Raw genomic sequence first — 26,773 nt, 5'->3', positions numbered from 1 at the left:
CTTGTTCGCTATCGTAACTAATCAGATGTCAGGTCGGAACAAAAGTTATAGTCGGTTTTTCTTCCGGACGTTTCTAAATCGCTGCACCGGAAGTAGCACATGGCTAAGCTACTTTGTTACGAAAAGTCTTGAAATAAAACATGTAGACGAATTTTTTTTTAAATGCAGCTTTATTGTTGTTTATTGCTTTTTTCGGTGTAAACACGATCGCTCGTTTTTTATTGTGTCCTGATATATGGTTATTATTTTCTGAAGGCGGTGGTGTATTTAAAATGCATTATGGGATGGGTCACATGACACTTCTTGAAAGCTGTTTTCGGTGCTAAATGCTGCTTTTCGTATGTTGCTGGACTCGCAGTGTCGAGGCTCGTTTTTTTCTGGTCGGGGTCCCGTGTGTACCGGCGCTAGATTCGTGTTCTGCCATTACTGCACCGTCGTGGTGACATGTGTTTGTGTTAATGGCGGCGCCTCTCTGGCCGTGTACAACTCATACTTACCTGGCAGGGGAGATACCGTGATCAAGAAGGCGGTTCACCCAGGGCGAGGCTCAGCCATTGCACTCCGGCTGTGCTGACCCCTGCGAATTCCCCAAATGTGGGAATCTCGACTGCATAATTTCTGGTAGTGGGGGACTGCGTTCGCGCTCTCCCCTGACAAGCTGGTTCCAAAGTAACTTTCAGTTTTATTGCATGGAGGATGAAATGTGTGTAGGTTTCTGGTTTTGTGATTCAATTTCAACTATTATGGATTAACAGATGGTGTGTGTGTGTGTTTGTTTCCCTGGGTGTTCAGGTGTCTGATGGCCCTGGTTTTGAGCTTCCTTGTTTATCTTTGCCTTTTTCCTGTAAAGGTTGAATGTGTTTGTTGTTGCACGTTTTCATCAATCGTGACAAAATGGAAATTTGACTTGTTGCGCACAACGGCACACACAAATGCTGGTAGATAAAATGAATTGGTGGCAAATTCATTAAGAAACTTTTTTTAAATTCCCATTTGGAATACTATCCGTGTTTTGGATGGAGTCCAGTTTGGCCGCATTATGGCGCTGACCGGTGCTGCACGATCATAATGAGCATCCAGTGGCTCACATTGTAACAAGCCCCCCCATCCAATCTCTGCCGAAAGCCAATGAGATAACTGGCGATGGACGGGATCTGCTTGTAAAGCACGTAAACTACAGCAAAGGGGAATTCTGTTATTTACACGAGGTGCTGCTGTAACGTCCTCAACCTCCCACACAAACTCTTCTCACTCCTTCAGTTTGGAAGACACTATCGCAGCATTGGGGTTCGATCGACCACACGGCAAAATAGTTTTTTTCTCACAAGCCACCAGAGTGCTGAACTCACTCCCTGCTTACTTACTGTAACTGGAGCTTTGCCATCTTGTCTTTCTGTATGCTGGACTGTATAGAGCTAAGATGATGATAAAGTTTGCTGTTAGTTTCCCAACAAAAGCCGGCTGTATCGCTAGAAGTATCGTGATATAGTGCTTTGTCAATGTGTTGTCCTAGTAATGGTGCAAGTGAAGAAAATGCACTTCTATATTGCTGTAGTTTACGTACTTTACAAGCAGATCCCGTCCATCACCAGTTATCTCATTGGCTTTCGGCAGAGATTGGATGGGGGGGGCTTGTTACAATGCGAGCCACTGGATGCTGGAGCCACTGAGGCCATCATGTCTTCTCACTTCTACTCAGCATCCCACTGGAAACACAAGCAGCAGTCAAGTGAACCACGTCCACCAGTAACATCTGAATCATTGGAAACAAATGCATAACCCCCCGTCCCTGAGGGAAAGGAAGTCTGTAATAAAGAGTACAAGCTGCAGTCCACACACATCTCGCTTCAGGCCCTCGGGGGAGATGCACTATTGCACTATATCGTTTTTTTTAATCTCTCAATCTGCAAAAATCACTTTATGGTCTAGGGTGAAGGGGGTGTCACCTGTTTGCCCTTTATAACATGCTGGCCAAGTTATTAGATTTTGTGTAGTCAAAAAAAACATAAAACGACTGTTGAATGCAGACACATGCATATCAATCACATGGTTTCCGTCATTTATAAAAAGTGCTTGAGAGTAAGAGCCTTTGATTCATGAAACCAAATGCATTTTGTTCTTCTGAACAAAATATGCGTTCTGGATTATCATCTTGCACATGCCATTTTATCTTTGCCGTTTAGGCTTTTGAAGTTACTGTTGTTTGAACAGACAACGCTGATCTTGTGCATCTGTCCAAGAAGCACAGCACAGCACACGGCACTTTTGTCTGTTTTGGAAACAGCGTGGCAAAAATGGGAATGCATACAAACAATCTCCTGGTTCCGTGGTTCTATTGTTCTATTCATCAGGCCATTGTTAGAAAGTCCCACTGATGAGGTTTTTTAAAATCTAATTGTGACGACAGCTTTTCTAAGATTCCTTTTTTTCTGTGGTAAACCAGGTTAAATGTGCCCGTTGGAAAGTGGTCATGAACAGTAACAGAGCTTTCCCTGTCGAATCAACCCCACATCGGTGACGCAAGTAGAACGAAATGACCAATATACAACAATTTGAATCCCACTGGGCATGTGTGGAAGGGGATGGCAAGAGAAGTGTACAATAAATGGACATCAATTCAAGACTAGATGCCTTTCATGAAGCCATCTTCACTACATGGACCAACATTCCCACCATTTTGTCTATTGCTCCCAGTTTATTTGTGCATTTTGATCCACCAGCACAATAAAGCAAATACATGTAATTTTCCACCCGAGAGCTACATTCTTTTGTCCTATAAACATGCTCAATGCAATGAGAGGAAATAACGATATTCAGTACAGTGTAAGAAAAGGAAGAACAGAACAGTAGTTGGTTATTAACATTTACATTTACGGCATTTGGCAGACGCCCTTATCCAGAGCGACTTGCAACGTGCTTTCAAGTTACCATCGATGAAGAGATCAATTCCGGTTCACTAGGACCCCCAACTATGAATACATCTTTTTATTCACTCTGTTGTATATTCTGTACAACACGAAAGTTACAATTTAATCTAAATATTCTTTTAAAGAGGAAGGTCTTGAGCTGTCGTTTGAAAATACTCAGTGACTGAGCTGTTCTGACCTCGAGGGGAAGTTCATTCCACCACCGAGAGGCCAAGACGGAGAAGAGTCTAGATGAATGTCTTCCTTTTACCTTCAGAGATGGAGGGACCAGGCGAGCAGTATTGGAGGCTCGGAGAATACGAGGTGCAGTGCGAGGTGTAATAAAGGCATTAACTATCTTTTTTTAAATGCATTAGGACATAAGGAAGTAAAGAGGTACACTAAGAAGAAAAAATGTTTGATGCATTAAAAATACATCAACACAGTGCAGACATTGTTTGTGTTGTGTTGTAAATGACTGGTAGATGAAAAAGGCTGAGCATGTGTAGACCCATTATCAGCAAAAATGTATCATTGTGATACACAGCACAACACACGACGCACAACAAAATGTGTCTTCTGCATTTAACCCATCACCCTTTGTGAGCAGTGGGCAGCCATGAAAGGTGCCTGGGGAGCAGTGTGTGGGGACGGTACTCTGATCAAAGGAACCTCAGCGTCACCTTGCTGGAAGGGGATCCTCCTTCAAAACAAGTCTGCATCCTTACCCACTAGACCACCACTGCCCCATTAATAGATTAAAACCCTTTGTAATTATTTAAAGCATAGCAACTTGCAAGATAGGAACATCTTGTGGGCTGTGGATGACCACTGCATTAATGTATCAGGGATTTTCTCTGAACTAAGCAAAAAAACATCAAAGGTCAACCATTTGGAAGCTTAATGTTCCGCATACAGGGGGAGTTCACACCTAATTCCAGGGGTTCCTTTCCCCAAGATGCTGGCGGTTCTTCTCCCCTAGCTCCACGCTCCCTGCTCTTTCCCTCTATTGTGTCCCACTTTCCTCTAATTGTTTTTTTTTTTTCTGTAACATTAGCACCATTTTACATGCAATATCTCCATGGACCAGGACGACATGTAGACATGTAGCATTTAAGAACAACTCCAGCCGCCAGACAGGGCCCATTGTTGTGGAGCCGGAGGAGGATAGAGAGGAGAGATTTAGGCAATAGCACTAATTAACACAAATATACAAATACTGTTATATTACATTATTCATACCTGTCTGCTATATCTCTTATTCAACTTGTTTTGCACACTTTAGTACAGATCTGTATTCATTTTGTGTGTGAGTGAGTGTGTGTGTGTGTATTAGGGCTGCAACTAACGATTATTTTAATAATCGATTAATCATAGAATCTGATAAAAATAAAAAAAAAACAAGAAAAGCATTCATGTTGCTCCTTGAGCTGTTATAATAATAATAAAATAAAATAAAAATGGACTAACACAAAAAACATACACATGTATGCTTTACATCTGCCAAGTATATATATTTTTTTAAATAACGTGCCACCTGACATGCCAGAGCAATAAATAATTTATAAAAAAATAAAGAACAATACAAATCAGAACATTTAACAGGATTTGTTTGAATGTCAGAACTTGTTCTCTACACTACACTGCATATGCACACACTCGCAGATGCTCACACACACACACACTCTGGTTACAGCTTTGCACACTCTTGGTTTCAGGTCATCACCTGAAATGGTTTTCCAACAGTCTTGAAGGAGTTCCCAGAGGTGTTTAGCACTTGTTGGTCCCTTTGCCTTCACTCTGCGGTCCAGCTCACCCCAAACCATCTCGATTGGGTTCAGGTCCGGTGACTGTGGAGGCCAGATCCAGCAACCTTCTGATTACTTAACCACTAGGCCACCTCTGCCCCTTCCTCTGAGGCTTTCAGTGAGAATCAGTGAAAACAAAGAAAACACATTGAATGAAAAGGTGTGTCCAAACTTTTGGCCTGTAGTGTGTGTGTATATATATATTTGCACTGTGTGTATGTTCTATACGCTATCCGTGGTGCCCTCTGGAGAAATGATCCGTCCCCAGGGTCCTTGCTGGGTATGAGGTCACAGTATTGGTCGTCATATACTACTACTAAATTGTACACAGACTTGAATTGGGCCTGTGGCATTTCTGGAAATCCACAGGCCTTCCTATTATTCCTCCACCAAGGTACATGTTCCATGGCAATTACAGCCACTCTCACCATCATTTAATATTTTATTAAAAAAATGAATGTGACTCGAAGTCAAAGTGAACTTTATTCTTTATTATTTGTCCTCTGACTTTAACCCATCACCCTTGGTGAGCAGTGGGCAGCCATGACAGGCAAATGGGGAGTAGTGTGTGGGGACAGTGTTTTGCTCATCGGGATTCGAACCATCAACCTTATGATTACAGGGCCTCTTCCTTAACCGCTAGGCCACCATTTCCCCATGTTTCCTAACATTTTGCGCCTTTCACGTTTTAATTTAATTATGTAAATACTTTATCGCTGAATCCATACGTTCTAATAGGAGGCACGTCGAATACAAACAACGGCATTTTGCGACAAGTGTTGACGGCACCATCAGTCAAAAAAATGTTCGCGCTCCGTTCTGCAAGGGGGAGGGGCTATCGTGCAGGCCTAAGCCAATCAGATCTCTTACATCACCAACCCCCCGCCTTGTACGCGCGCTTTTCCTGTGGTCCATCAGTTCAGGATTCAAGGTAAGTGCCTCCAAATTTAAATGAATAAAAATTGATATTTGACCCGAGTAGTTTGTGTCGTGCTGCTCGTGTACATGTCGGCGCCCAAGTGAAGTTGCGATGTTGTGTGCTTTTAAAGTTAAGAAGTTGACTTTTAAAAACTGCGCGTTACCTGTCTGTATTAACTCTGTATGTCGCAAAACGCTAAATGGTTTCATTTGATGGGTTTATACTTTTTTTTAGTAACTTTCATGTTTGGAGATCAGGCCCGACGGTTTAGTTTTGCAGTAAAAGTTTTTCTTTGATTGTTTTTTTAAGTCCCGTTCAGTTCTAGCAGTTAAATTATCACCGTTATTTACAGATTAAATCTTATACTTGATAAGCGAAGTCTAGGCGTCATTTTTGCAGGGAATGATGAAAACGCGTGTCGTAAGTGGTAAACTGTGATATTGCCGATCTTTACATTCGACATACCGACCCCCCCCCTGTTTGGGCCCGCTGACTGCGCGTTGCCCCCCTTCCCCCACCTGTAATGTTAGACCCACAATTACGCCCTTAGTTTGGCTTCATGGGCGACTTCAGACCGGCGCTTGGTGGCCCTTCCACAAAATATTATGTGTTCGCTTGTCTGTCCCGGTCCACGTTGGTTTTTATGGTTACACTATAGTTTACTGCGTCAAGTGTCCATTGCGCATGTGCAGACCGGATCCGGCAGAGGGGATGTTGCACGTTTCGTTTTGGGTCATTCTGTGTGATCCAGACAGAATAAAAAATATTCTTATTCTAGCGTTTTACAAACTAGATGCTAGTTTTGTGCAGCCGGGCCTGTACCTTTGATGGTGATGTGTCTCCACAAACCGCCTGTGTCATTTGTTATTTGTATTTTAACCTGATAATCTACAATTAGAAATAAAAGCGAGAAAGTACATATTTAAACCATGGCCCGTTTTCTGAAATTTCTTTTTTTTTGGGGGGGGCATAAACAGGGACATGGTTCCCTGACCAACAACAAACAAAAATAATATACACACTAGAGTTTGAATAGTTAATTCAAAACCATTGACAAAGTTCTGCTGCTGCTCTAGATACTGTAATAGTGTGAAGAAGGTCAGTTTTGTTGCTTTTTAATCACTGTTTTCAGCAATACTGCAAACATTGAAAATGGGGTTTTCAAATGATCAGTATAACTTTTAAAGTGACGCACACACATTTTCTGATTGTGGAATGTTAAGTGATTCTTATAGACAATTTTGAATGTTAATCAAATGTTCGTCTCATTTGAAATGTTTATTCAAAGCGTCTCTCACTTGGTCGGATGTGTAATGCAGGATTCCACCTGTAGGTGGAGAAACGATACTTTTATATATTTAAAAGTACAAAAGACGCTCTGCTTGTGTGTTTTGTTGTATTTTCCGGGGAGTTCGTGTTTTAATTTAGTTTCTTCCTCCAGGCAGCGTTCGGCATCACATTGACATAATTCGCTGTTTATCCTGTCTGTAATGTGATTGGTCGGTGGGCGTGTTTAATGTTAAATGTACTCGCTTGGTGGTTTTAACACTAGATGATTGCAAGGCGCTGGTTCTTTTCATCTTTTTGAAGTGAGCGATTTGGTGTCAGTAGAACCCGTGCGACGTGTCTCCTCCTCCTGTTACGATGGCGCTGAAATCGGGACCCCTGTCGCTGTGAAGTGTGTGTTCGAGAAAGACTCCCCTGACGCTGAGCGCCGTCGAGTATCGCTTCTCGGCCTTTTGGCTAAGATCAAGTGTAGTATCTGTTCTTATCAGTTTAATATCTGATACGTCCCCTACCCGGGGACCATATATTAAATTGATTTTTGGAACAGGGAGATGGAATAGGGGCTTGCTCCGTCCACTCCACGCATCGACCTGGTATTGCAGTACCTCCAGGAACGGTGCACTCCCCACTCGGGGAAATCATGCGGTATTAAAGTAAATCTGATTGCGGGAGCGATATTACAGCTTATTACGTGATCATTATTGTGGTGATTGTCGACTGTTATGAGAGCACGCGCGCTGAATAGTGACGTACTGACTGCAGGGACAAAGCACCCGAACTACGTCACTTTATTCGTCGGATGAGATTCCTAATGTCCAGGCTAAAACTAAGTTTAGATCAGTGTCTCGCTGCCTCGATGTTTGACATGTTAGAGAATTTTACAATTTGTCTCTTGTTCGCTATCGTAACTAATCAGATGTCAGGTCGGAACAAAAGTTATAGTCGTTTTTTCTTCCGGACGTTTCTAAATCGCTGCACCGGAAGTAGCACATGGCTAAGCTTCTTTGTTACGAAAAGTCTTGAAATAAAACATGTAGACGAATTTTTTTTTTTTAATGCAGCTTTATTGTTGTTTATTGCTTTTTTCGGTGTAAACACGATCGCTCGTTTTTTATTGTGTCCTGATATATGGTTATTATTTTCTGAAGGCGGTGGTGTATTTAAAATGCATTATGGGATGGGTCACATGACACTTCTTGAAAGCTGTTTTCGGTGCTAAATGCTGCTTTTCGTATGTTGCTGGACTCGCAGTGTCGAGGCTCGTTTTTTTCTGGTCGGGGTCCCGTGTGTACCGGCGCTAGATTCGTGTTCTGCCATTACTGCACCGTCGTGGTGACATGTGTTTGTGTTAATGGCGGCGCCTCTCTGCCCGTGTACAACTCATACTTACCTGGCAGGGGAGATACCGTGATCAAGAAGGCGGTTCACCCAGGGCGAGGCTCAGCCATTGCACTCCGGCTGTGCTGACCCCTGCGAATTCCCCAAATGTGGGAATCTCGACTGCATAATTTCTGGTAGTGGGGGACTGCGTTCGCGCTCTCCCCTGACAAGCTGGTTCCAAAGTAACTTTCAGTTTTATTGCATGGAGGATGAAATGTGTGTAGGTTTCTGGTTTTGTGATTCAATTTCAACTATTATGGATTAACAGATGGTGTGTGTGTGTGTTTGTTTCCCTGGGTGTTCAGGTGTCTGATGGCCCTGGTTTTGAGCTTCCTTGTTTATCTTTGCCTTTTTCCTGTAAAGGTTGAATGTGTTTGTTGTTGCACGTTTTCATCAATCGTGACAAAATGGAAATTTGACTTGTTGCGCACAACGCCACACACAAATGCTGGTAGATAAAATGAATTGGTGGCAAATTCATTAAGAAACTTTTTAAATTCCCATTTGGAATACTGTCCATTTACATTTACAATATTTATCAGACGCCCTTATCCAGAGTGACTTACACTCAGTAGTTACAGGGACAGTCCCCCAGGAGCAACTCAGGGTTAAGCGTCTTGCTCAGGGACACAATAGTAGTAAGTGGGATTTGAACCCGGGTCTTCTGGTTTATAGGCGAGTGTGTTACCCACTAGGCCACTACCACCTATCCGTGTTTTGGATGGAGTCAAGTTTGGCCACATGATGATCATAATGAGATCTTGCGAACCGTGGTGTTGATGGACACTTTTCTGTTTTTCAGGACTGCACTGCTGTGTCCTCCTCAGTCTTCTGTCTCGTTTCTCTGGTCTCAACAAGATGTGTTACTGCACCCTCAATAATCTTTCATTATACACTGAGAATGTGTGTGTAATTTGTTAATACGTCTTCTCTAGAGGGGGATTCTCTGTTATTTACACAAGGTGCTGCTGTAAAGTCCCGTCACATGGACTCTTCTCACTCCTTCAGTTTGGAAGACACTATCGCAGCATCTGGGTTCGATCCAACACGTAGGGGTGTAGGGCGTGTCTGAGGGAAAGGAAGTCTGTAATAAAGAGTACATGCTGCAGTCCACACACATCTCGCTTCAGACATTCGGGGGAGATGGACTATTGCACTATAATGTTTTTGTTAACCTCAGTCTGCAAAAATCACTGTATGGTCTAGGGTGGAGGGGGTGTCACCTGTAAGTCCTTTTGTAGTAATAGTGCAATGTAATCTGGTCTGGTCAGTAACCCTGGAAGAACTAAAGGTTGCTTTGTGGCTGTAGCGCTGATTGCATCTTTGTTAAATGCATTAGGACATAAGGAAGTAAAGAGGTACACTAAGAAGAAATGTTTGATGCATTAAAAATACATCAACACAGTGCAGACATTGTTTGTGTTGTGTTGTAAATGACTGGTAGATGAAAAAGGCTGAGCATGTGTAGACCCATTATCAGCAAAAAATGTATCATTGTGATACACAGCACAACACACAACGCACAAAAAAATGTGTCTTCTGCATTTAACCCATCACCCTTTGTGAGCAGTGGGTAGCCATGAAAGGTGCCTGGGGAGCAGAGTGTGGGGACGGTACTCTGATCAAAGGAACCTCAACGTCACCACCCACTGCATCGCCTTACGCTCAGCAGCAGTGCAGCTTCCATAGCACACTGTGAGACAGCTGGTTAGGATGCTCTCTATTGTAGAGCGGTAGAAGTTCACCAGGATGGTAGTGGATAGCTGTTTTTTCTTTAATGTTCTCAAGAAGAAGAGGCACTGGTGAGGCTGGAGGTGTTAATGATCCAGGACAGGTCTTCTGAGATGTGGGTCCCCCGGAACTTGAAGGATGAAACAGGCTCCACAGCCATCCCATTGATGTGGATGGGATCATGCAAGTCCACAATGAGCTCCTTGGTCTTGGTGATGTTAAGGAGCAGATTATTGTCTGTGCACCAAGTGGCCAGATGCTGGACCTCCTTCCTATCACCGTGGTGTTGTCTGCAAACTTGATAACTGAGTTCGATCCATACACAGGTCAGTAGTCATGGGTGAAGAGGGAGTAGAGGAAGGGGCTCAGCACACAGCCCTGTGGTACACCAGTGCTGAGCGTGACAGTAGTGGAGCAGTGGTGGCCTGATCTTACATGCTGTGGTCTGCTGGTCAGAAAGTCCATAATCCAGGTGCAAAGTGAGGTATTAATGTCCAGGGCTCTAAGTTTAGTGATTAACTTAGATGGGATGACAGTGTTAAATGCTGAGCTGAAATCAACGAACAGCATCCGTGCATATGTGTTTTGCTTGTCCAGGTGTGTGAGTACAGAGTGCAGCGCTATGGAGACTGCATCCTCTGTGCTCCTGTTGCTACGGTAAGCAAACTGGTGTGAGTTGGTGGGAGAAAGTCCCTCAGATGTGCCAGGACTAACCGCTCAAAGCACTTCATGATTATGGGTGTGAGTGCTACAGGGCGGCAGTCATTCAGGCATGTTGGGCTAGAGTGTTTCGGCACTGGCACAATAGAGGTGCAAAAAGCCTTGGAGTTTGGATAGATAACAAACTGAGTTTGAACCATCATGTTGCTGCGATCTCCAGATCCTGCAGGTTCACTCTCTATAACATTCGCAAGATTCTGCCTTTTCTCTCACAACAGGCTACGCAGCTCCTCGTCCAGGCAATGGTCATCTCCAAACTCGACTACTGTAACTCTCTCCTGGCTGGAGCCTCTGCAGTCACCATAAAACCACTCCAGATGATCCAAAATATGGCAGCCCGTCTCATCTTCAATCAGCCAAAATACACCCATGTTACACCTCTTCTTACCTCCCTCCACTGGCTCCCGGTAGCTGCTCGCATTGAGTTCAAATCCTTGATGCTGCCTACAGGGCTGTAAATGGAACTGCGCCCTCCTACATCAACACACCTCTACCTAGCTACACTCCTACACGCTCTCTCAGATCGGCAAACGAAAGGAGACTAAAAATTCCTTCTTCACGGGGTCTCCGATTCCAATCATGTCTGTTCTCCGTTGTTGTCCCTGGCTGGTGGAACAACCTGCCCTCCTCCACACGACTAGCCGAGACTATCACCACTTTTAAGAAGAAGGTGAAAACCCTCTTATTCCAAAAATATTACAGACAAATCTAACACTTACACAAGCACATGCGTACACATTGAACAAACAAATACAAAATGTATAAATACATTATAATTTTTCTTAGTCTAGCACCCAACAATCTCCGAGCATGCTCTTCAATGACAAGTCTAAGCCTTATCAGGGCTCTTAGTTTGTAAACTCGATATTCTATAGAAATCGAACGAGAATTGCTGGTGTCTTCCTATTGTAAGTCGCTTTGGATAAAAGCGTCTGCTAAATAAAGTAAAGTAAAGTAAAGGTGGATTTGAAGCATGTTGGAACAGCTGCTTGGGCGAGGGACATGTTAAAAATGTCTGTCCAGCAGCCCTGCGCGTGTTGATCCGGCTCAGTGCAGTGCAAACATCTGAGGAGGCGAGTGTGATGGGCGAGTGGTCGGTCGAGGAGGAGATCCTGACAAAAGGTTGCTTGTTGTCTCTTTTCAAAGCGAGCATAAAAGTCGTTAAGTTCATTCAAAAAGAGGATATTTGTGGTTGTGGGGGTTGAGTTGCTGGGTTTATAGTCTGTAATGACCTGAATGCCCTGCCACAAGTGTCGAGGATCAGCGTTGGAGAAGTACTCTTCTAGCTTTAGTTTGCAGCAGTGCTTGGCCTTTTTGATGCCCCTCTTCAGATTTGCCCTGGAAATGCTGTAGGCCTGTGCATCACCCGATCTGAAGGCATTGTTGCGTGCACCTCCTTGTTCATCCAAGGCTTCTGATTTGGGTATGTAGTAGGGCTGGGGAAAAAATCGATTTCATCGATTTATCTATTTTGTAGTTTAAAACTATTTTTATTTAGCAAACTCGAGTTTTTTTTGCCACAATAGTTTTTTTGGACTTTCCCGCATTTCGTCCTTGTTTGTTACCGCAGCGCGATATGAGCCACCCCCCGCCCCGCGTAACACAGTCAAAACAACATGACAGCGTGTAGCAGAGAACTACTTCCAAAGAAAGGTCATTCCGTCATTTGGAACTGGTTTGGTTTTGATGCAGCGGATGAAAGACAGACGAAGCCTTGCTGCAAAATATATACTGGAAGCAGCAGTACAACAAATCTTTTCCAGCACCTGAGGAATAAACATCCCGAAGAAAACGGCTCCTCTAGCACACCTGCTAAAAAGCAAACTACACTTCCTGACAGCTTTACAAACTGTGTGCCTTATGATAAGAACGGAGCGCGATCACGTTTTATATCGCCACAGACATGCTGCCAATTTATTCAGTCAAAAAGCGAGGCTTTAATCGCATGCTGAAAGTATTAGATGCGAGGTACGTTGTCCCCAGTCGCAAGTATTTCGCAGATGTAGCGCTGCCTCACCTGTACAATACAACTCGGGAAAAGATCCGCAGTGAGCTGGAGGAGATGCAGTTTTACTCAGCCACAAAGCACCTGTTTTCTTGTTATAGATAAAAGTTTGTTCATTCTTTGAGCAGGCTATATGTCTGCCACAGGCATGTTTCATTTTTTATATTCACACTATACTGAGAAGAGTTTATTTTTTTTAATTATGTTATATGTTACAAAATTTGTAATTATCTGATTTCTTGAACAGAACATTTAAGCTACTGTGAAGCTGTTGCACTTTTGCTTAAACCTGGGTTAAAGCTTGAAATTGTCGAATGACAGAGCCTCATTTACTTTTTGTTTTGGGATTCTACGCATTTTAACTCTTGAGGACAATCATAGCAATAAAGTTGCACTTTTGACACTATATCTGATGTCAGCAGCCATTTTTAAGTGCATTGGGGAAAAAAATCTAAAAAAAAAAAAAAAAAGCTTAGGCTTCAGCCATGTTTGTATAAACACACACATTCTCTCATGCGTGATCTGTGGTGCCCTCTCGCCTTCATTTAATATTTTATTAAAAAATTAAATGTGACTCAAAGTCATATATGAGATTGTGAAGCTTCAAGGATTCACAGTGTGCAAAAAGACATGATGTGAAAAAGTGCTTCAATGCAAAGTTCTGTAATGTTTGCTCACAGGTTGCGCCTTTCACGTTTTATTTTAATTATGTAAATACATTATCGCTGAATCCATACGTTCTAATAGGAGGCACGTCGAATACAAACAGCACTTTGCGACAAGTGTTGACGGCACCATCAGTCAAAAAAATGTTTGCGCTCCGTTCTGCAGGGGGAGGGGCTATCTTGCAGGCCTAAGCCAATCAGATCTCTTACATCACCAACCCACGCCTTGTACGCGCGCTTTTCCTGTGGTCCATCAGTTCAGGATTCAAGGTAAGTGCCTCCGAATTTAAATGAACAAAAATTTATATTTGACCCGAGTAGTTTGTGTCGTGCTGCTCGTGTACATGTCTGCTGCTCACGAGCGCAGGCGGCGCCCAAGAAAACGTTTAGTTGCGAAGTTGTGTGGTTTTAAAGTTAAGAAGGTGACTTTTTAAAACTCCACGTTACCTGTCTGTATTAACTCTGTATGTCGAGAAACGCTAAATGGTTTCATTTGATGGGTTTATACTTTTTTTTTTTAGTAACTTTCATGTTTGGAGATTAGTTTTGCAGTAAAAGTTTTTCTTTTACGTTTTTTAAGTCCCGTTCAGTTCTAGTCGTTAAATTATCACCATTATTTACAGATTAAATCTTATACTTGATAAGCGGAGTCTAGGCGTCATTTTTGCGGGGAGTCATGAACACGCGTTTTGTAAGTGGTAAGCTATGATATTTGCGATCTTTACATCCGAGTTTTGGGTCTTTCTGTGTGATCCAGACAGAATAAGAAATATTCTTATTCTAGCGTTTTACAAGCTAGATGCTAGTTTTGTGCAGCCGGGCCTGTACCTTTGATGGTGATGTGTCTCCACAAACCGCCTGTGTCATTTGTTATTTGTATTTTAACCTGAGAATCTACAATTAGAAATTAAAGTGAGAAAGTACATATTTAAACCATGGCCCGTTTTCTGAAATTTCTTTTTTTTTGGGGGGGGGCATAAACAGGGACATGGTTCCCTGACCAACAACAAACAAAAATAATATACACACTAGAGTTTGAATAGTTAATTGAAAACCATTGACAAAGTTCTGCTGCTGCTCTAGATACTGTAATAGTGTGAAGAAGTTTCAGCAATACTGCAAACATTGAAAATGGGGTTTTCAAATGGTCAGTAAAACTTTTAAAGTGACTCACACACATTTTCTGATTGTGGAATGTTAAGTGATTTTTATGGACAATTTTGAATGTTAACCAAATGTTCGTCTCATTTCAATGTTTATTCAAAGCGTCTCTCACTTGGTCGGATGTGTAATGCAGGATTCCACCTGTAGGTGGAGAAACGATACTTTTATATATTTAAAAGTACAAAAGACGCTCTGCTTGTGTGTTTTGTTGTATTTTCCGGGGAGTTCGTGTTTTAATTTAGTTTCTTCCTCTAAGCAGCGTTCGGCATCACATTGACATAATTCGCTGTTTATCCTGTCTGTAATGTGATTGGTCGGTGGGCGTGTTTAATGTTAAATGTACTCGGTTGGTGGTTTTAACACTAGATGATTGCAAGGCGCTGGTTCTTTTCATCTTTTTGAAGTGAGCGAGTTGGTGTCAGTAGAACCCGTGCGACGTGTCTCCTCCTCCTGTTACGATGGCGCTGAAATCGGGACCCCTGTCGCTGTGAAGTGTGTGTTCGAGAAAGACTCCCCTGACGCTGAGCGCCGTCGAGTATCGCTTCTCGGCCTTTTGGCTAAGATCAAGTGTAGTATCTGTTCTTATCAGTTTAATATCTGATACGTCCCCTACCCGGGGACCATATATTAAATTGATTTTTGGAACAGGGAGATGGAATAGGGGCTTGCTCCGTCCACTCCACGCATCGACCTGGTATTGCAGTACCTCCAGGAACGGTGCACTCCCCACTCGGGGAAATCATGCGGTATAAAATTAAATCTGATTGTGGTAGCGGGAGCGATATTACAGCTTATTACGTGATCATTATTGTGGTGATTGTCGACTGTCAAGAGAGCACGCGCGCTGAATAGTGACGTACTGACTGCAGGGACAAAGCACCCGAACTACGTCACTTTATTCGTCGGATGAGATTCCTAATGTCCAGGCTAAAACTAAGTTTAGATCAGTGTCTCGCTGCCTCGATGTTTGACATGTTAGAGAATTTTACAATTTGTCTCTTGTTCGCTATCGTAACTAATCAGATGTCAGGTCGGAACAAAAGTTATAGTCGGTTTTTCTTCCGGACGTTTCTAAATCGCTGCACCGGAAGTAGCACATGGCTAAGCTACTTTGTTACGAAAAGTCTTGAAATAAAACATGTAGACGAATTTTTTTTAAATGCAGCTTTATTGTTGTTTATTGCTTTTTTCGGTGTAAACACGATCGCTCGTTTTTTTTTGTGTCCTGATATATGGTTATTATTTTCTGAAGGCGGTGGTGTATTTTAGAATGCATTATGGGATGGGTCACATGACACTTCTTGAAAGCTGTTTTCGGTGCTAAATGCTGCTTTTCGTATGTTGCTGGACTCGCAGTGTCGAGGCTCGTTTTTTTCTGGTCGGGGTCCCGTGTGTACCGGCGCTAGATTCGTGTTCTGCCATTACTGCACCGTCGTGGTGACATGTGTTTGTGTTAATGGCGGCGCCTCTCTGGCCGTGTACAACTCATACTTACCTGGCAGGGGAGATACCGTGATCAAGAAGGCGGTTCACCCAGGGCGAGGCTCAGCCATTGCACTCCGGCTGTGCTGACCCCTGCGAATTCCCCAAATGTGGGAATCTCGACTGCATAATTTCTGGTAGTGGGGGACTGCGTTCGCGCTCTCCCCTGACAAGCTGGTTCCAAAGTAACTTTCAGTTTTATTGCATGGAGGATGAAATATGTGTAGTTTTCTGGTTTTGTTACTCAATAGGATGGTAGTGGCCTAGTGGGTAACACACTCGCCCATGAGCCGGAAGACCTGGGTTCAAGTCTCGCTTACTACCATTGTGTCAATGAGCAAGACACTTAACCCTAAGTTGCTCCAGGGGGGGGACTGTCCCTGTAACTACTGATTGTAAGTAGCTCTGGATAAGGGCGTCTGATAAATGCCGTAAATGTAAATATGAACTTAAATCTTTTTTCAGAGAAGTGTAGTCAGACGCTTCGACGTAACTCATGAAATGTGGTGCCACATTTAAACAAATTGACAAGAAGTGCAAACGGGACACGGGCAGTGCAGGAGAAACATTTCACAAAAACATGTAGACAATGAGACAGACAACACTAAACTAGTGAAATTAATAATGCATGTAAAATTGTCCAAATAACAGAGGTAAAGTGAAGTGATTGTCACATGTGATACACAGCAGCACAGCACATGGTGCACACAGTGAAATTTGTCCTCTGCATTTAACCCATCACCCTGAGTGAGCAGTGGGCAGCCATGACCAGCGCCCGGGGAGCAGTGTGTGGGGACGGTGCTTTGCTCAGTGGCACCTCAGTGGTACCTTGGCGGATCTGGATTCGAACCGGCAACCTTCTGATTACGGGGCCGCTTCCTTAACCGCTAGGCCACCGCTGCCCGCTAGTGTGTGTGTGTGTTTCCCTGAGTGTTCAGGTGTCTGATGGCCCTGAGTTTGAGCTTCGTAAGCGCATTTATCTTTGCCGTTTTTCTGTAAAGGTTAAATGTGTTCGTTGTTGGACATTTCTCATCGATTGTGACAAAATGTTTTCTGTTCAAACAGGAACCCTGATTTGTTGCGCACCACGCCGCTATCCGTGTTTTGGATGGAGTCAAGTTTGGCCGCATGATGACCGGTGCTGCACGATCATAATGAGATCTTGTGAAACGTGGTGTTGATGGACGCTTTTCTGTTTTTCAGGACTGCACTGCTGTGTCCTCCCTGGTCTTCTCTCTGTTATTTACACAAGGTGCTGCTGTAGTGTCCCATCACATGGACTCTTCTAGCTCCTCCCATCTGGCAGACGCTTTCGCAGCATCAGGACCCGGTACACCAGACTGCAAAATAGTTTTTTCCCACATCAGACTGCTGAACTGACTCGCTGCCCCTGATTCCCCCTCCACACACAAACACGGACTGTGAAATGCATTTTACACATCACTGTCTCGGTGATGCACTATGGACAACAACCTCATTCTCAGGAGTTCTGTCCATGTTGAAGTTAAACTTTCATACTGATTTATTTCGGTATGTCTACTCCATGTTAATATGTCCACTTTGTGTCCCGTTTTTTTCTTTTTACTATAGATCAACATGACAAGACCAAGGTAGACTCCTGCAGGCACAAACATCCTCCACTACAACCACTGAACATCCAGGGTATGGACATTGAGGCTGTGGAGACCTACAGGTAGCTTGGGGTTAATCTGAACAAGGAACTGGACTGGACTAACAACTCTGATGCCCTGTACAGGAAAGGGCAGAGCAGGTTGTACCTGCTGCGGAGGCTCACGTCTTTTGGGGTGAAGGGTCCACTCTTGAATACCTTTTATGATCCTGTGGTGGCCTCAGCCATCTTTTATTGTGTGGTCTGCTGGGGAGGTAGCATCTGAAGCAAAAGAAGGAGCAAAGTAAAAAACTGTTTCATTAAACATTACAAAGACAGTAGGAGTTCACTCAGTGGTTGAGTTTTTTGATTGCCACCCCCGGGATGAGGCTGATCCGAAGGGCCAGCTCTGGTGGAGGTGGTGAGTGACAGGAGAATGGTGGTTAAGATATCATCCCTGTTGGACAACATCTCCCACCCCATGCAGGAGACCCGGACAGGACTGAGCAGCTCCTTCAGTGGCAGGCTGTGGCACCCACAATGTGGGACAGAGAGATTCAGAAGGTCTGTCCTGCCAACCACTGCCATACAAACACACATATCCAATACATCTCCACTTATCTTAAGTGCAATATGTGTATATCTACCTTTTTTTTTTTTTATATATATATACTGACTTTTTTAAAACTTACATTCACTTTTTTTATTTTGCTATTCTAGGACTCTTTATTTGCTTATTTAAACTGAACTTTTATATTATACAGTTGACATAGTGTCGGTAGTATTGTCTTTTGCTGCTGTTGTACTTCCTGCCATGACAATGTACATTTCCTACTTATGGGACTAATAAAGGATAAACTTATCTTAAGTATCGTGATATGTCGTTATGTTAATGCATAGTCCCAGTAATGGTGCAAACTATCAAAATACACTTCCATGTTGCTGTGGTTTGTGCTTTACAAGCCGATCCCTTCCATCCCAGTTATCTTTTTTGTTTTTGGCAGCGTTTGGATGGGCGGAGCCATTGAATGCTGATTTCCCATGAGGCCATCATGTCTTCTCTTCTGTACTCAGCATCCCACTGGAAACATGCTCAGTAGTCATGTGAACCACGTCCACCAGTAACATCTGGATCACTGAAAACAAACATGGATGGCATACATGTCTCACAGAAAATACAGGGCTATTTAACCCTTTAATGCCATACCTATCATATTTCAGACATGCTTTTCTGAGACCCATCTAAATTACCATGAGATTGCACCTAAGCACCTACATCATGTTCAGTTGTGTTTTTCTATGGAGAGTTGTCTTATTTACATAAAGGACCTTTTCTTTAGTTTGCCATAATGCTCGCAAGATCTTAACAAAATGTTAAAAGCCACAAGTCAGGATTCTGCACCGGCAGTTATGTGACCCCTGCACTAGAATATGCTCTATGAGTCAATACAGGCTTCCTCCATATTTCAATTTTTTTAATGTCCACTGAATTGAAGAAAAAAAAAGGTTCAATTAATATTTTTAATTAACTTTTTTTTTACTTTTTTTGTTTTAATTCCGTGAACAATTCACAATGACAGAATATCACATATGCATTGTGCTTTTAGTTCTAAAGCTTATACCTGGTCTATACACCACAATATTTGAAATTGCAATAACAAAGCACACAAAAACAAAACTTGTCTTCCCACTTGGTTTCAAGTGCATTAAATCTGCCTTGCAGAAATCACCCGTACCGTCATGAGTAATTATAGATAAAAATGATAAAAACGTTTTTTTTAGTTAGATAGGCACAAAATAACAGTCCATATCTTTAATCCTTTCCTACCAGCAGAATTCACATGTCGTTTTCTAAGCCAATATGTGATTTTCCAGCTGGCCCATCAAGATGTGAGAGATGAGCTGAGACTATAGACTATAATGGGAGACGCAAATTCCAGGCTCACCTTCGCCCCTATGCAGTGGACTTAGATGGGTTTTGCCATCCGCCTGCTAGCTTTAAAATTGAGGGAAGCTTTGGCTACCTTCTCTACCCTCAGCAGCCACCCTTTTGTTGAAGATGTCATGGTCACGATCATACTGCAGAGTCTTGCACCAAAATGCAATGTAGGAGATGCCTGGACAAAGGCCACACAGGTGTATATCTTATAGAGGGCAGGACCATGTGGCCAGAACCTGCCCTAACTTCAAGCCTTATTATGCTGATGCTTTGGTGGATAACAGAAGGGGAAATTGACAAAAGACCAACCAATAGACGTGAGTAGGATAACGCATACAGTGCAGTCTGTAGGAGAGACCCCAATGGCAACCCCTAAAAGCAAGAAAATGGGGGCTCCACATTTTTCAAAAGAAGAAGAGTAAAAAACTGTTTCATCAAACATTACAAAGACACTCAGTGGTTAATGAGTTTTTTCATTGGAAGGTTTGCCTTATTATTCAACCTTTGCACATGTATGGCTCTGCCTTTTAGGTCTGGTTTTTATTTTGCCCTTTGACGGGATGTCGCACATATATGATTTTGAGGGTTTGTGGGTATGGTGGGGTTTATGTTGTTTACATTCACAGAGACACAAACATAATGTTTTATAATATGAGTTGCTCTAGTGGTTTAATAACTTCTTTTAAAAGGTTGTATTTTTATTAGAGGTGGTCATAGATTAATTTTCTTAATCTAGAGTAATCTCACTGTAATCTAGATTAATCTATATGAATCTAAATTAATCTAGATTAATCTTAAAAATAAATTTTCCCTGAAGCAAACCCGGTGGCTTCATAGCTGCATCCATGTTTCCACGACACGTGATGTGGTAATTTCTAGAGCTGTGCGATTCATGACTCACCCGGGTTGATTGCCCGGATCCTTTAAGTGACTCATGAGTCACGAATCTGAGGTCTCCATTGAACCGAATCCTTCGAGTCCTAACTACACCATGAGTCCGGTTGAAGATGAAGTTAACCGCCAGGTCGCTAACCCGCTCTCTGATCCGGGTGCGTACTTACTCAATTGACTCACGCATCCGGATCAGATAGCGGGTTAGCGCTCCACTCAAGTGACTCACACGCCCGGATCAGTTTAGTGAGTGACTCAGAGGGAGCCGAATCCTAAAAAGGATCCGAGTATTACAGCTCTAGTAATTTCACAGTTCGAAGACTCGTTCTCGCCCCCTACAGTGCAGGTATACATCCGTGCTAGGTATACAAAATAAAAAATAAAGGTCTTTAGGAAATAAGAAACTAAAAGACACAAGAAAGAAGAAATATACTTATAAATCTAGTGTAAACATTTAACTCCGGCACAATGGCTTGCGTAGTATAGACCCAGCTCCCAACCCAACTTTGTGAATAGATTAACGGCGATATCTTTTTTATCGCCCGATAAAGAGTCTCAGGTTAACGCAGCACGTTAACGCCAATAACGGCCCACCACTAGTTTTTATCTTATAGTTACTAAGTGTTGTTGGGTGTTTTTTAGGGCTGCAACAACGAATCGATTGAATCAATAAAAATCGATTACTAAAAGAGTTGGCGACGAATTTCCTAATCGATGCATTGTGTCGCACGACGCGGAGACAACTTTATTTGAGCGCGGAGCACACTTGGTCTCTCTTGCGCGAAAATATGCAAAAGCAACATGGCATGGCACGGGAGCACCACGGCAATGATCCTGCACCTGAAACGCGTGTTTGATGAGGAGGAAGGGAGTTCAGCAGCAGGGTAAGTCACTACAGAATCCTACTTTTGTTCCGTTTTGAAGTGAGGAACGTAATGTCCCTGGTGCTGGTGTTTAACTCATTATCCAGCTTGACAAGCATGACAAGTTAGCTTTAGCGCGTTAATAACAGAAGTAAAGCAGGGGTGCTATAGTTACTTTGTATTAAAAGACTAAAGACATGTTTTTATTCACTAGCGTTTTTTGGACCATTCATTTTTCAATGTGTTGTCATGTATAGCTACACTGCAAAAAAGTTTTTCTTACTTAGGAATTTTGTCTCGTTTCCAGTCCAAATATCTAAAAAATCTTAAATCAAGAATATTAGACAAGAAAAATTCCATGAGAAAATTAAGTGATGCTTAAAACTTCTGTTTGAGATTATATCTCATTAAGATTAGTTTTCTTACCCCATTGGCAGATAATTTTGCTTGTTTTAAGCAATCATTTAATTTTCAGATGTTTTTTCAGAAAACAAGACAATTTCTTATGCTATTTCATGTGTCTAGTGAATGTATCTTGATTTAAGATTTTTTAGATATTTGGACTGAAAACAGGAAAAGTTTAGAAAAGCATTTTTTGCAGTGTATATTCTGTGCTTTGTCCCATATAGGTTATTATTGACAAATATATTTGTGTGTTGCACTTTTTAATTTAATAAAGTTATTTTATAGCACTTGGTCATCTTAAGATGTGTTTAAATGTGGTGTATAAATGAACTAGGGCTGCACGATTTGGGGAAAAAGACATATTGCGATTATTGAGATCAATATTGCAATATGCGATATGATAAAGGACACTTGCTTGTATATCAATGAAAAGTAGCAAACTAATAGTGAAATGTTTAATTTCAAAGTGAAACATAAAAAATACTTATAACAACCTGAAATGCCCAGTGCTTTCAAAATTCATGAAAGGCATCTAGTCTTGAATTGATGTCCGTTTATTGTACACTTCTCTTGCCATCCCCTTCCACACATGCCCAGTTGGATTCAAATTGTTGTACTTTGGTCATTTCGTTCTACTTGCGTCACCGATGTGGGGTCGATTCGACAGGGAAAGCTCTGTTACTGTTCATGACCACTTTCCAACGGGCACATTTAACCTGGTTTACCACAGAAAAAAAGGAATCTTAGAAAAGCTGTCGTCACAATTAGATTTTAAAAAACCTCATCAGTGGGACTTTCTAACAATGGTCTGATGAATAGAACAATAGAACCACGGAACCAGGAGATTGTTTGTATGCATTCCCATTTTTGCCACGCTGTTTCCAAAACAGACAAAAGTGCCGTGTGCTGTGCTGTGGTTCTTGGACAGATGCACAAGATCAGCGTTGTCTGTTCAAACAACAGTAACTTCAAAAGCCTAAACGGCAAAGATAAAATGGCATGTGCAAGATGATAATCCAGAACGCATATTTTGTTCAGAAGAACAAAATGCATTTTGTTTCATGAATCAAAGGCTCTTACTCTCAAGCACTTTTTATAAATGACGGAAACCATGTGATTGATATGCATGTGTCTGCATTCAACAGTCTTTTTATGTTTTTTTTGACTACACAAAATCTAATAACTTGGCCAGCATGTTATAAAGGGCAAACAGGTGACACCCCCTTCACCCTAGACCATAAAGTGATTTTTGCAGATTGAGAGATTAAAAAAAACGATATAGTGCAATAGTGCATCTCCCCCGAGGGCCTGAAGCGAGATGTGTGTGGACTGCAGCACATACTCTTTATTACAGACTTCCTTTCCCTCAGGGACGGGGGGTTATGCATTTGTTTCCAATGATTCAGATGTTACTGGTGGACGTGGTTCACTTGACTGCTGCTTGTGTTTCCAGTGGGATGCTGAGTAGAAGTGAGAAGACATGATGGCCTCAGTGGCTCCAGCATCCAGTGGCTCGCATTGTAACAAGCCCCCCCATCCAATCTCTGCCGAAAGCCAATGAGATAACTGGTGATGGACGGGATCTGCTTGTAAAGTACGTAAACTACAGCAATATAGAAGTGCATTTTCTTCACTTGCACCATTACTAGGACAACACATTGACAAAGCACTATATCACGATACTTCTAGCGATACAGCCGGCTTTTGTTGGGAAACTAACAGCAAACTTTATCATCATCTTAGCTCTATACAGTCCAGCATACAGAAAGACAAGATGGCAAAGCTCCAGTTACAGTAAGTAAGCAGGGAGTGAGTTCAGCACTCTGGTGGCTTGTGAGAAAAAAACTATTTTGCCGTGTGGTCGATCGAACCCCAATGCTGCGATAGTGTCTTCCAAACTGAAGGAGTGAGAAGAGTTTGTGTGGGAGGTTGAGGACGTTACAGCAGCACCTCGTGTAAATAACAGAATTCCCCTTTGCTGTAGTTTACGTGCTTTACAAGCAGATCCCGTCCATCACCAGTTATCTCATTGGCTTTCGGCAGAGATTGGATGGGGGGGCTTGTTACAATGTGAGCCACTGGATGCTCATTATGATCGTGCAGCACCGGTCAGCGCCATCATGCGGCCAAACTGGACTCCATCCAAAACACGGATAGTATTCCAAATGGGAATTAAAAAAGTTTCTTAATGAATTTGCCACCAATTCATTTTATCTACCAGCATTTGTGTGTGGCGTTGTGCGCAACAAGTCAAATTTCCATTTTGTCACGATTGATGAAAAACGTGCAACAACAAACACATTCAACCTTTACAGGAAAAAGGCAAAGATAAACAAGGAAGCTCAAAATCAGGGCCATCAGACACCTGAACACCCAGGGAAACAAACACACACACACACCATCTGTTAATCCATAATAGTTGAAATTGAATCACAAAACCAGAAACCTACACACATTTCATCCTCCATGCAATAAAACTGAAAGTTACTTTGGAACCAGCTTGTCAGGGGAGAGCGCGAACGCAGTCCCCCACTACCAGAAATTATGCAGTCGAGATTCCCACATTTGGGGAATTCGCAGGGGTCAGCACAGCCGGAGTGCAATGGCTGAGCCTCGCCCTGGGTGAACCGCCTTCTTGATCACGGTATCTCCCCTGCCAGGTAAGTATGAGTTGTACACGGCCAGAGAGGCGCCGCCATTAACACAAACACATGTCACCACGACGGTGCAGTAATGGCAGAACACGAATCTAGCGCCGGTACACACGGGACCCCGACCAGAAAAAAACGAGCCTCGACACTGCGAGTCCAGCAACATACGAAAAGCAGCATTTAGCACCGAAAACAGCTTTCAAGAAGTGTCATGTGACCCATCCCATAATGCATTCTAAAATACACCACCGCCTTCAGAAAATAATAACCATATATCAGGACACAATAAAAAACGAGCGATCGTGTTTACACCGAAAAAAGCAATAAACAACAATAAAGCTGCATTTAAAAAAAAATTCGTCTACATGTTTTATTTCAAGACTTTTCGTAACAAAGAAGCTTAGCCATGTGCTACTTCCGGTGCAGCGATTTAGAAACGTCCGGAAGAAAAAACGACTATAACTTTTGTTCCGACCTGACATCTGATTAGTTACGATAGCGAACAAGAGACAAATTGTAAAATTCTCTAACATGTCAAACATCGAGGCAGCGAGACACTGATCTAAACTTAGTTTTAGCCTGGACATTAGGAATCTCATCCGACGAATAAAGTGACGTAGTTCGGGTCCTTTGTCCCTGCAGTCAGTACGTCACTATTCAGCGCGCGTGCTCTCATAACAGTCGACAATCACCACAATAATGATCACGTAATAAGCTGTAATATCGCTCCCGCAATCAGATTTATTTTAATACCGCATGATTTCCCCGAGTGGGGAGTGCACCGTTCCTGGAGGTACTGCAATACCAGGTCGATGCGTGGAGTGGACGGAGCAAGCCCCTATTCCATCTCCCTGTTCCAAAAATCAATTTAATATATGGTCCCCGGGTAGGGGACGTATCAGATATTAAACTGATAAGAACAGATTTTTTTTTTATTTTTTTTTTTTTTCCAAGATCTCTTTATTCAAAATTCCATCACATGTTAAACAAACGCACACCTTCACAAACCAAAACATTTACATAAATACATCAAACTAGTATCCTTACTAAAATTACAACAAAAACAATTAAGAGTCTTGCTTTTTAAGTCTTAAGATTTTAAAATTAAAATGACATCTTAAGGCACTTTTAAAACAAGATAAAACCAAATTAAAAAGGAATGACCCCATGGCCTCTTTACATGTATAAAATCTACATACCATATGTTGGTATCCAACCAAAGGCGAAGGATCTCTCCTGGCCTATCCCCAGGGTACTACTGTTCTCACTTCAGGGTGTCCTTGCTGTGTGCTGCTTAAAAAAGCCTCCTGAAAACAAACACTCACCTAAATAAGTTGTGAAAAGGGGACCAAAAGGGAGACCCCCTAAAGAGTCCATAACCCCACCACCACATCACACAATAAGTTAGATAAATATATAAAACCATACAAGGAAATAAAGGACTTCTTAATGACAACGTTCTCCATGTACAGTGCACATATATATATATATATATATATATATATATACACACACACACACACACACACACACACACACACACACACACACACATATATGTTATTAGTGTATTATTTTTCAGTATAAATAAATAAATAAACCACACAACAAAAAAATAAAAAAACACAACACACACATTATATAAAACACTCACCATTAATAAAATCACACACTTTAAAAATTGTTAAATGCACACAGTTCTAAATCATCATTGCTGTCCATTAAAATGTTCTTTTTATATATTTACCTAATCATCCACACTAACACCCATAAATAATAAACAAACCCACCGTTCCCACACATTAAGGTGAAATAAAATGCAATCTTTTTTACTTTGAAGGTTTTAAAATGTAACTGCAGCCACTTTTGCCACCGAGGACAAAAAACGAGACGATGGTCCGGACGCCAAAAAAATGACTGGAACACCACCCCAAAGCAGCACAAGCTAGCGACGTCCATCCCAATCCCGAACACACAATCATCCCGAACTTTACCAAAAGCACCCTGGGGAATGAGGTCAATCCATTCATAAAAATTAAAATTATAAAATTATAAAATCCCAGCCATAAAACCCTTTTTCACCCAACCACCCCACCCGCCAACTCCATCAGTCTCCGGAGACCCTCATCGATGTAATCCAATTGTTGCTTTTCTTCCAAATCTCCTCGGGGTCCTTCCTGAGACTGACTGGACTGACCGGAAAGGGGTGGAGCAGGTGAAAATCCGACTCCCTCTGGCGGTAAAACACTTGCTGCCGGCATGGTGTTGCTTTCTCGGCCTGTGCTTGGCAAGGCCCTGGCTGGGGAAAGGGCCTCTACTGATACTTCAGCCTCCCTTCTGCTTTGCTT

General features: G+C 42.3%; 1 long non-coding RNA gene, 6 other non-coding genes and 1 pseudogene across 7 annotated transcripts; 6 read left to right on the top strand and 2 right to left on the bottom strand.

The window, feature by feature from the left end:
• Window positions 1–489: 489 nt before the first annotated feature.
• LOC114798945 (U1 spliceosomal RNA) lies at window positions 490–653 on the top strand. Its single transcript, XR_003751155.1, has one exon. It is a non-coding gene; the product is annotated as a U1 spliceosomal RNA (small nuclear RNA).
• A 6,703-nt stretch (window positions 654–7,356) lies between these two features.
• Window positions 7,357–7,547, top strand: LOC114798957 (U2 spliceosomal RNA). Its single transcript, XR_003751160.1, has one exon. It is a non-coding gene; the product is annotated as a U2 spliceosomal RNA (small nuclear RNA).
• A 755-nt stretch (window positions 7,548–8,302) lies between these two features.
• LOC114798944 (U1 spliceosomal RNA) lies at window positions 8,303–8,466 on the top strand. The gene has a single exon (XR_003751154.1). It is a non-coding gene; the product is annotated as a U1 spliceosomal RNA (small nuclear RNA).
• Window positions 8,467–13,592: 5,126 nt separating this feature from the next.
• Window positions 13,593–18,319, top strand: LOC114798348 (uncharacterized). Its single transcript, XR_003751053.1, has 3 exons — window positions 13,593–13,691; window positions 17,271–17,397; window positions 17,658–18,319. It is a non-coding gene; the product is annotated as an uncharacterized LOC114798348 (long non-coding RNA).
• LOC114798956 (U2 spliceosomal RNA) lies at window positions 15,123–15,313 on the top strand. Its single transcript, XR_003751159.1, has one exon. It is a non-coding gene; the product is annotated as a U2 spliceosomal RNA (small nuclear RNA).
• LOC114798943 (U1 spliceosomal RNA) lies at window positions 16,073–16,236 on the top strand. The gene has a single exon (XR_003751153.1). It is a non-coding gene; the product is annotated as a U1 spliceosomal RNA (small nuclear RNA).
• Window positions 18,320–24,278: 5,959 nt separating the features above from the next.
• On the bottom strand, window positions 24,279–24,442 carry LOC114798942 (U1 spliceosomal RNA). Its single transcript, XR_003751152.1, has one exon. It is a non-coding gene; the product is annotated as a U1 spliceosomal RNA (small nuclear RNA).
• A 754-nt stretch (window positions 24,443–25,196) lies between these two features.
• Window positions 25,197–25,401, bottom strand: LOC114798961 (uncharacterized; annotated as a pseudogene).
• Window positions 25,402–26,773: the final 1,372 nt, after the last annotated feature.

Source organism: Denticeps clupeoides, chromosome 10 (assembly GCF_900700375.1).
Source record: "Denticeps clupeoides chromosome 10, fDenClu1.1, whole genome shotgun sequence".
NCBI lineage: Eukaryota > Metazoa > Chordata > Actinopteri > Clupeiformes > Denticipitidae > Denticeps > Denticeps clupeoides.
The sequence above is the reverse complement of the archived record's forward strand: the minus strand, read 5'-3'. Positions and strand labels throughout refer to the sequence as shown.